The following is a 10,130-nucleotide window of genomic DNA, read 5'->3' on the forward strand; positions in this document are numbered from 1 at the left end:
CCGGAGGATACAACTGCCCTAACAAGGGCACGATCACTGCAGAGAAGGCCGCAGCACTCCGACCATGATGTTGACTTGCCCCACCGTGATTGCCAGATGCCCGCTGGAGGTCCTCCCAACCCTGTAAAAGGAAGACCCGTGGACTTTACTAGCCCTCAAAATGGCCACTGGGAGGTTGGAGGAGCCTCAAAATGGCAGCACGCCATGAGGGAGGTGCCCAAAATGGCGCCAAGCCACGAGGCACCCCCCCAATGGCCGCCGCACTGCACCCTCAAGCCGGTCCCCCACACAAGGGCCGCGGGTCAGCCACCCACCACGGGCGTCAGCTGCCCCTTGCGGACCCGCGGGGGACCCCGCAGCTGCCCCTCACGGGGCACATGAGCCTGCAGCTCCCCGGAGCACGGCGTGCAGAGCGCGCAACAGCCAACCCCCCGCTGTGACTTTGTGGATATGTTCAGTCTCCTGCATATCGAGCCTGAGCCTACCCCCTAAGTGGGTGACCCTGTGTGTGACGTGGAAACTGTTAGGCAGAGGAAAATAGACAAGAATTGGACCAATTGGCTTAATGGGTTCAATGTCTATTCTGGGGTCACTGTCCAGTTGCACCCGAAAAAGGCTGGGAAGCTTTTTAAATACCTGGACATCATTCATCGCGCTTTTCACGACCATGCTGGGGTGGCTTGGATGGCTAACAACCATCATTTTTGCATCAGGGCCTTGCAGGACCCGGCTCTGGTCTGGACTGTACCCCAGTGGGAACTCTGGGTGCAGTTGGTTTACCTCCTTGGTAAAATAGCCAAGGAGGTGGAGGCTGGTAGAGTAGTTGGCCTATTTGCTGTTCCTCCATTGAGGAATCTGCAGGTGTCCCCTCTGAGTTTGGTACCTAAAAAAGCCCCGGGCCAATTCAGGCTGATTCACCACCTGTCCTTTCCAGAGGGTTCCTCTGTAAATGAGAGGATACCATCCCACCTGTGTTCAGTCAGCTACATATCTTTAGACGAGGCTGTTGCCCGCCTCAAAAGGTGTGGCCCTGGGGCTTTGATATTCAATCCACCTTTAGACTACTTCCAGTGCACCCCCAGGATTTCTGCCAGCTGGGTTTTCAGTTTGAGGGGGGTTATTACATGGATAGGGCTTTGCCAATGGGGTGTTCGATTTCCTGTTCGGTTTGTGAGGCGTTCAGTTCATTTTTGGAATGGACTGTGCACTTCAAAACAGGGTGGCAATCCACTGCCCACTACCTTGATGATTTCCTTTTTATGGGGCCACCTGGGTCTGGTGATTGTGCCTGGATCCTGGGTGATTTTGCTGTGCTGTGTGGGCAGCTGGGGGTCCCCCTGGCACACGACAAGTCAGAGGGCCCTCTGAGTAAGCTCACCTTCTTAGGTATTGAGTTGGACTCGGTGACACAGACCAGTCGCCTGCCAAGGGATAAATTAGACAAATTGACTGGGATGTTAACTAGTGCCCTAGGGTCCCATAAGTTAACATTGAGGGAATTACAAAGCCTGGTGGGTCACCTTAATTTTGCCTGTAAGGTCATTGCCCCTGGCAGGGCCTTTGTGTGTCGCTTATGCCCCCGAGGCCAGTCAGGATCCCGAGCCCATGCCCCAATGGCTGTGGGAACTTGGTACAATGAGGCCCTAGAAGCCATCTGGGCATCGCTGGCTTCATCTCCCTGAGCCAGCTACTTGAGTAAGATTCGTGAGTTTTGTAATTTCTGTAGGTTGGCTTCGGTGCCAGAACAGGGACCATTTACGCCCCACACTCTTATGCAGTTCATTTTGGGACTGCACAATAAGGGGATATCCAGTAAATCTATGTCCATTTATCTGGCTGCCATTTCCTTTCAGCCAAAGGCCTGTGGAATTCAGGATTTCACCAGGGAGTTTAGGGTGCAGAAAATGGTGGCTGGTTTTAGAAGGAAATTCCCTGCAGACCCAGATAAGCGCCTACCTATTACACCCACCATTTTGCACAGGCTGAGCATGGAGTTTAGTCCCATGTGTTCCTCAGCCTTTGAGTCTCTGCTGTTTATGGCAGTGACTCCGGTAATGTTCTATGGGGCTTTTTGCCTGGGTGAGGTGTTGGTTAAGTCACAACTTGCCCCCACTGACAGAGTCCTTCAGTGGAGTGACTGTGTTTTAAGGCCTGGGTGCTTGTCCCTCCACTTGAAGGGTGTCCAAAATGGACCAATCGAGGCATGGGCAGTGGATTCAGCTAAACCGGGCTCCAATGCAGCGCCTTTGCCCAGTATCTGTCATGGAACAGTACTGCCTCTTGGCTCCTGCAGGAGCGGGCCTGCTTTTTCACCATTGGGATCATTCTGCCCTCTCACTTTATCAGTTTCGGGCCATTTTTAAAAGAGCGTTGGCTCAGTTAGGTCTGAGGTCTGAACTCTTTGGGCTTCAATCGTTTAGAATTGGGGTGGCATCCGCTGCGGCTCGCATTGGTTTCTCCCCCCAGGGCATCAGGCGCATCGGCAGATGGTGCTCTGGTGCCTTTAAATACTACGTTCAGTAATGGTAGGTGCTGTGAAGTCTCCATGTGCAGCGCCATGTTGGCGTGATGTGTTGGTGCTGCAAAGGCTCCATGTGCAGCACCATGTTGGCGTGATGTGTAGGTGCCAGACCAGGTCACTGGCCATGACTGGCCGTTTGGGGTTTTCCCTGTATTAGTCACAAGGTTGGAGGAATGCATCATTCCTCTTTAATCTTGCTTTATTCTTAGTAGGTCAGTGAGCTTACCTCACGATGTGCTTCTTTTTTCCAACAGGTCCATGAGGGAGGTGCCCAGCCAGGGTCTTGATCTGCGGTCACTCTATAGTTTTTGGGGCACGGAAGCACGCCATATCATCCAGTTTCGGCTCTCAGCTGGCGCTGGGTGATGTTGCTCACATTGACTGGCTGGCCAAGAGGGCTATGTGTTGGGGTCAATTTTTCCCAGCCTTTTTGGATTTCATTGTTCTCAACTCCCTGCTGCAGGTAATCGTGGTCCACTTGGGTGAGAATGACTTGGGTCAGAGGATGTCCATGTCCTTGAGGCTCCAGGCCCATAGGGACTTTACTATGTTAGTTAGTCAGTTCCCCGGGATCACTATCCTGTGGTCTGACATGCTGCCTAGGAGGGTCTGGCGGTGGGCGTGTTGTGTTAAAAGAGTCAACGTTGCCCACAAAAGGGTCAACGCTTACCTGGGCAGTGTCGTCACGGAGCTCGGGGGAGCAGCTATCCATCATCCCGGAATTTGTTTTGGGGATTCTGCTCTTTACCGTGGCGATGGAGTACATCTTTCTCCTAGGGGGTATGGGCCGTTTTTAACAGATTTGCAACAGGGCTTGAAACTCTTTTTGGGTGCAGGGAAGGCCAAGCGCTAGGCTGACCTCCCCTTGTGGTGGTAGAAGTGCGGGGTGGGTAGGCAGAAGACCTTCTCGGTGTCCAATCTAAGTCAGCAAGGACAGGGGTGAACCAGAACTGCTCCCAAGATGCTTGACCAGCTCAGGGAGGCAGGCTGGCTAGCCCCTTGTCTGAACTTGGGGGCCTTGCAGGGGTGACCTGAAGGCATAGCAGTTCGGCTGACTTACCCTCTTCAGGCGACGGTGAAAGGCAGGCTTAATAACAATTGAGCTCCGCCTGGAGTTGGGTGGACGCCCTATGAGATTGGGGGATGTAGACGGCTAGGGCCGTTTCCCCCACTTAGAACTCCGCACTTGGGATGGGTATTGTTTACCCTGTTGTTGCCTTGTTGCTATCTTGTTGTAATTCAATAATGTGGCCCATTTTAATCCCATACTGTTGTCGGCTGTATTTCTTTGGGGAATGCATGGTAATGGCAATTTCCAGTCCAACACAGTCACACACCATGCTGCATCATGGACAGCTGTGTGGTCTCCTGCCTGTTTCCACCTTTCAGAAATGGCCAGGCTTAATGCTCCTAGTTTGGCTCATGTAAAATGGAAGGGACAAATGAACCCTGATAAATTCCTTAGGAAAAAGTGTACTGAGTCACTAAGGGCGCAATCCTAACCCTTATGTCAGTGCTTTCCAGCACTGACATAAGGGCAATGCAGCTCTGAGGTAAGAGAACAAACATTCCCTTACTCTGAGGAGGCCTCCATGAGTGCCACCCAACTGCAGGATGCAGCACATGTCCCAGTGGCACCGCTATGCCAGTGCTGGAAAGCACTGACATGAGGGGTTAGGATTGCGCTCTAAATCAAATAACTCTTTGTATCCTTTCAAGGTGAGGGCTTTAGTTTATCCTGAACATGCAATATGGGCTCCACAATGAGTCCTTATTATTATAGTATTTCTCCTTCTCCTTCTGTTAGTAATAAAATGTGTATAAGAATAAAGTGTCTCTGGCTTCAACTGTTGCATAAAAAGGAATTCCAGCATGTTCTGGTTTATGACCCTGTCCTGCCAAAGAATCATGCCTTCGCATGGAGGAATTTACAACAGTGGAACATAGCCCCTCCCCTTTTAGCAGTCCACAAAGCATGCAGCTATTGGGCATTTTGGGAGCACTATTGTCATTAGCAACTCCTGTCATTTTCCTATTTTGCCCACTCTTCAAACCCGCTGCACCTTGCTGGGTCCTCAGGTGGGCAAGACAGGGCCATAAATGCTTTAACATAGACTCTCATTCATGTTTTATGGCACCATCCTCATTCACTGGTAAACACCTCAGTGAACAGTGAGGGCAACCTCCAATTAGAGGTTTCTTACTGTTCCACAACCAATCTAAGACCAAACAACTCCTCAGATTAGTCATGCACAGGTCTTTGTGCACACACAGACACAAAGAAAGGTGCATGCACACACACACACACACACACACACACACACACACACAGGTTTCTACTCAGTTTCACTGACACTAGCAATCCAGATACCAGAAATCAAGTTAGCCAGAAACAGCCCTTACTAGTTCTGGCGGAAAAAAAAACCCTTATTAGTTCAAATTAATGCCAAGCACAACTCTTGACCCTGCCCTTTGCACTGCTCTGGTAACACGTCAAGGTACAAGTTGTTGGCTTAAACAGGGAGATTGTGGTACCAGATAAGCAATCGTATCTGGACAGGTACATCTAACCCCCAACCCCCATACTCAATAAAACACATCTGTAAATATAGGAAATTTATTTCGGATTTCAAATATGGCAACACACATACAGGGTGACCCAAAAAAGCAGAACCCATAAAAATTTTATTAAATCCTACAAAGGTCCAGTAAATTTCAAGAAACTTTCCTTGGTTGACCAAGACATATTGGGGAAGATTATTGTTCAAATATTTCATACACAAAGTCAACTTGTATACCCTGAAAGAAAAAAGATGAAAAATTGAAATTGACAGTTTTATTCAAAGATTTGTGGGTTCTGTTTTTTTTTTTTTGGGGGGGGGGGTCACCCTGTATAAAGGGCAGGCTCTTAGACAGTAATAAGAACAAAGAATAGACAATATAAAACAACATAAAAATAATAATAAGAAAACTAACTCCTAAACTTACTAGACTATGTCTCACCCAAAGGGAATAGCTTACATCTTATGGACAGATCTTTATCCTATGTCACCATGTCTCAAACAGCAGGCATCCATGTTGAGAAGAAGTGGCAAGGAGTACACACTTAAAAGATAGTAGTTCTTTATTCCTGGATCTCCCTCAGCAGTCAAACAGAAGGTGGAACCTGCCAAACTCTCCTGAATGAGATGTGGCTGGGAGCCACTTCCTCTTGACTAGTCCCTCCTCCACTCCTGAACCCACAGCTGCAGTGTATCAGGCAAACAAGATGTCCTTGTCCAGTTAGACAGTTATGCCTGAGAAAAAGTCTGCCTTCTAGAGTGGCCATTTTCAACCACTGTGCCTTGGCACACTGATGTGCCACAGATGGTCTGCAGGTGTGCCACAGGAGTTTGAGGGAAGATCATTTGTTAGTAGGACCACTGGGGGATGTGAGCCCCTGCTGTCAGTGCGGTGTACCTTGCCAATTGTCAAAAAAGTGATGGCGTGCCCTATCAATTTTAGTGCCTTGTCAGTGTGCCGTGAGCTGAAAAAGTTTGAATATCGCTTATCTAGAGAGACTGGTACAGCCACTCCCAATATCTCTAGAAAAAAAAGTCTTTCTCAGCATGCTTCTTGAGCTACTTTTGCACAGTACTAAAACTGACCCAGTCAGGCCAAGATGACTTCAGGCAGAAGTCTACTTTGCCATTAAGTCGATTTAACCATCTCTGTGACATCAGGTTCTCCTGCACACTTCAAAAAAGGTGTAAATAAGCACATATAAAGTCCACTTTTATAGACAAAATATCAAGAAAGCATTCTTGGAGAATTATCTCAGACCTAATAGTTTGGAGAGAGCTACTTTGATATCTTTGTTTCTCATGCTATAGATATATGGATTCAGTAGAGGGGGAAGTATGGAATACATTATAGCAAATATTAAATCCATATGTGGAGGGGTATTGAAGGCTGAGCTGAAGTGAGCAATGGAAGATGTAAAAACAAGTGTGGAGAAGACAATGAGGTGGGGAAGACAGGTTGAGAAGGCCTTTTTCCTTCCCTGCTCGGATGGGATTCTTAGCACTGCCATAAAGATCATGACATATGTTGCAATGGTGAAAATAAAGCATCCAAATGCCCCAAGAAGACTTATGACAAGGATAATGAATTCAGCTTGGTGGATGTCAGAGCAGTAGAGCTTCAGCAACTGTGGGATTTCACAGAAGAACTGGTTGACCATATTGGAGCAGAAAGTGGCGGAAAAAGTGCCACAGGTGTGCAACAGTCCATGGAGAAGACCTGTGATCCACACACCGGCAATCATTTGCATGCAAGCTCTCTTATTCATTATCATTTCATATTGCAAAGGATTGCAAATGGCAACATATCGATCGTAGGCCATCACTGTAAGGAGGAAGAGATCTGAACCTGCAAAGATGAAAAAAAAATAGGACTTGAGCGACACAACCGGAATAAGAGATGTGCCTGGTGTTCAGGAGAGAATTGATCATGGATTTGGGGATAATGACTGAAACTTGTCCAAGATCCTGCAGAGCCAGGTTCATCAGGAAGAAGTACATGGGGGTGTGCAGGCGGTGGTCAAAGACCACTGCGGAGATGATGAGAAGGTTCCCCATTACAGCTACCAGGTACAATATCAGAAATATAAGGAAGTGGAGAACTTGTAGTTCCCTGATCTTTGAAAATTCTAGGAGTAGGAACTCAGACGGGGACGTTTGATTATCCATGTTTCAATCTTCAGTGCGTAGGATGGCATCTGTGCATGGAAAAACAAGGGCAGCTGTTAGAATGTTGCCTGTTCACTTAATTTTGGGTAGATTTATTGACCCAGGGATAAAAATGCATGGAAGGCAGCGAGGATCCTGAATCCCCTATTCAGGTGCTGAAGCAACTATGCTAGAACCTCAAGATTAAACAGTCCTACTTTCACGTATTGTCTACTCTTTGTGTTATTGCTTTCCTACCAGAAAACAGCACTTTATGGCACAAAGCCTCATGGGTACTGCTGGGTCAGTAGCCTCCTTCATCTCTACTAAGGTGTGTTTAGGGCTGCAGTGTTAGGCATTATGCTTGCTCCGTGATTCAGTACAATTCACAGTGGGTTGAGGCTGCTTCATGACAGATTGAGGGTGAAGTTCCATAAGAGCTTTGCCCCCCTTTTGCCTGGCACTCTGGAAAAGCCAGGCTAAGGTGGGCAAATGGGGGGAAGCTCACTGACTGCTGCACAAGAGGGGACTGGGCTGGCTGATGTCCTAAAGGCTATGCTGCTCCAGGAGTCAGTCTGCCAAAATTTTGAAGCCCCGCCTGCCCTCTCGTGAACAATCTGATTGGCCTTGGCTGGTGATTGTTTTTTTTTTTTTTGCCTACCACAGACTGGTATGGTAGGGTGTTGGGTTCTATGTTTAGAGTTAATTGCCTTTGGTCACTTGGGCAGGTGAGGTGAGGGCAGGTTAGCCAGGGTGGTAGGGAAACTGGCATCCAGTCCGAGCTCAGCAAGGTCAGAGGGTGAGCCAGAACCACTCAGATGATACTTGTCCAGGTCAGTGAGTCTGGTTGGCAAGCCCCTACACTGGATTCGGCAGAGAACAACAGTGGGCCTGGTTTTTGGGGTCTCTGCTCATCCAGCTGCCTCGACCCCTTGGGGTTGGTGCTGGTAAGTTCTCTTGTGCAATGACTGAGGGGACTTGGAGCCAGGATGTAATGCCTGTGCAGCCCAGGGAAGGTAGACGGCTAGCACCGTTTCCCCTAATTAGTAGCTTTCATGTGTGTCTGTATTGGAGGGGGTGTGTGTTTTAGATTGTTTATGCCCTGCTGCAGGTTTTCTGGTTGTATTAATAAAGTGACCCCTTATCTCAAGCTTTTGTCTTGCAAGGTCATTTCAGAGGTGCAAGGGTAAACAGAACAGGCTTTTGTCCCAGAATTCCCCATGAACCTTTCACCAATCTCTCTCTCTCTCTCTCTCTCTCTCTCTCTCACACACACACACACACACACACACACACACACAACTTAATGAGGAAATTATTTATTGTTACAATGGTTGGAGCAGTGCCACCCAGCACCTATCTTGTCTCAGCTTTTGGAGGGGAGGGGGCCACAGTTTTTCCTACAATAAAGTAGGCACTAAAATAACCAGAAATTAGATTAAACAGGCAAAGCGCAGGTTTCAGCTACAAATTACATTAAACCCATTACCGATTGCAAGGCTTAACAAGTAAGCAGGCCAATTCTCATAAAGCAAAGTTTGAGGTCTACTTGTTTGTTTGCATGTGTTTTTGATTAATGATTCATGGGGACTCTGGGGCAAAAGACTGCACTGGGCCCCATGGGTATCTCTCATGAGCCCCTGATGGTGCGTTGGGTGCACTGACTAGTATGAGCAGGAGCCTCCCTGATGACAGCCTGACAATGCCAACCTCTGACATCACCCTATAGGCTATTTTCTCCTGTACTCTTTTTTTTTAGTGAAAACCAACTGTCTGCAAAGCTGCTGCTTGACCCAGGATCAGTTATTTACCCCAAACAGCACATACTGCTTCAGGATTGGACAATTTTCCACAACAAAGGAACACAAGGGGAAAAGCATGATCCTCAGTCATATTCCACAGTGAAGGCTGAGATCAGCTCTCTCCTCCCAAAGACACTTTTGATACAGAAGGACTGGTTCCAGTTCCCTTCCTTATTAGGCGGCAAATCAATGCCAAATTACTGCAGCGTAAACTAATGCCCAGTTTTCACTTCAGTGGATGAGATTCTCCCATAGCAGCCAAGGAAATAAACTCCTTCCTGATAAACAGAACATCATGTTGCACTAAGTGGAATTGAGCTAGTTGAAAAGTCAATCCGTCAGTCTATGCTGTTAATAAATGACATCATGGTTTCCCTTAAGCCCACTCAATGAAGAAAAAACTGCCCACATATCCATAAACTGAATTAATATACACTCAGAAACAAAGCACGTGTCTCCTTGAATGCATGTGCTGACCCATTAGTTTTTGTTCCTTTCTAACATGTGTGTGTGTTGTGGCACTGATCGTGCATCAGGAGTACAGTTGCAGCTGGGGAAAGGGTGAACTTGCCCACAACTCCACCATGATTTCACTCCATTTTGGGTGCCCTACATTTTATTCGGTAAGAAAGAACAAAAACAACCGATTTACCCCACACGTGAAATGTAACATGCACGTTGACTTACAAGCATTCCAGTCTCCTCCGGAACATGAATTAAAACGTGGAAAAGTATAGAACTGAAGTTAAGCAAAGAAAGTCAGAAATGCCTTAGGGCCCAATCCTGTCCAACTTTCCAGCACCTGTGCAGCTGCAAAGCAGCCCCAAAGTAAGGGAACAAATGTTCCCATACCTTGAGGTGGCCTCTGTGACTGCCTTCCCACCATAGGAAGCAGCACATGCCCTATTGGCATGGTTGCACTGGCATTGGAAAAATGAATAGGATTGGGCCCTTAGCTGTTTATGCAATTCAAAAGTACAGTGACATCAAACTTAACCATATATTTATGACTTACTATTTCTCTTCACGCAGATTTTTTAAAATGTCCAGTGCATGCACTTGTCTTCTGAGTTATGACTTTTATATATCTACCCAGCC

At 47.5% G+C, this 10,130-nt stretch overlaps 1 pseudogene; it reads right to left on the reverse strand.

The window, feature by feature from the left end:
- Positions 1-6,332: 6,332 nt before the first annotated feature.
- Positions 6,333-7,251, reverse strand: LOC136650993 (olfactory receptor 14A16-like; annotated as a pseudogene).
- Between the last annotated feature and the right edge of the window lie 2,879 nt (positions 7,252-10,130).

The sequence above is a fragment of the Tiliqua scincoides genome, chromosome 5 (genome assembly GCF_035046505.1).
Source record: "Tiliqua scincoides isolate rTilSci1 chromosome 5, rTilSci1.hap2, whole genome shotgun sequence".
Classification (NCBI taxonomy): Eukaryota; Metazoa; Chordata; class Lepidosauria; order Squamata; family Scincidae; genus Tiliqua; species Tiliqua scincoides.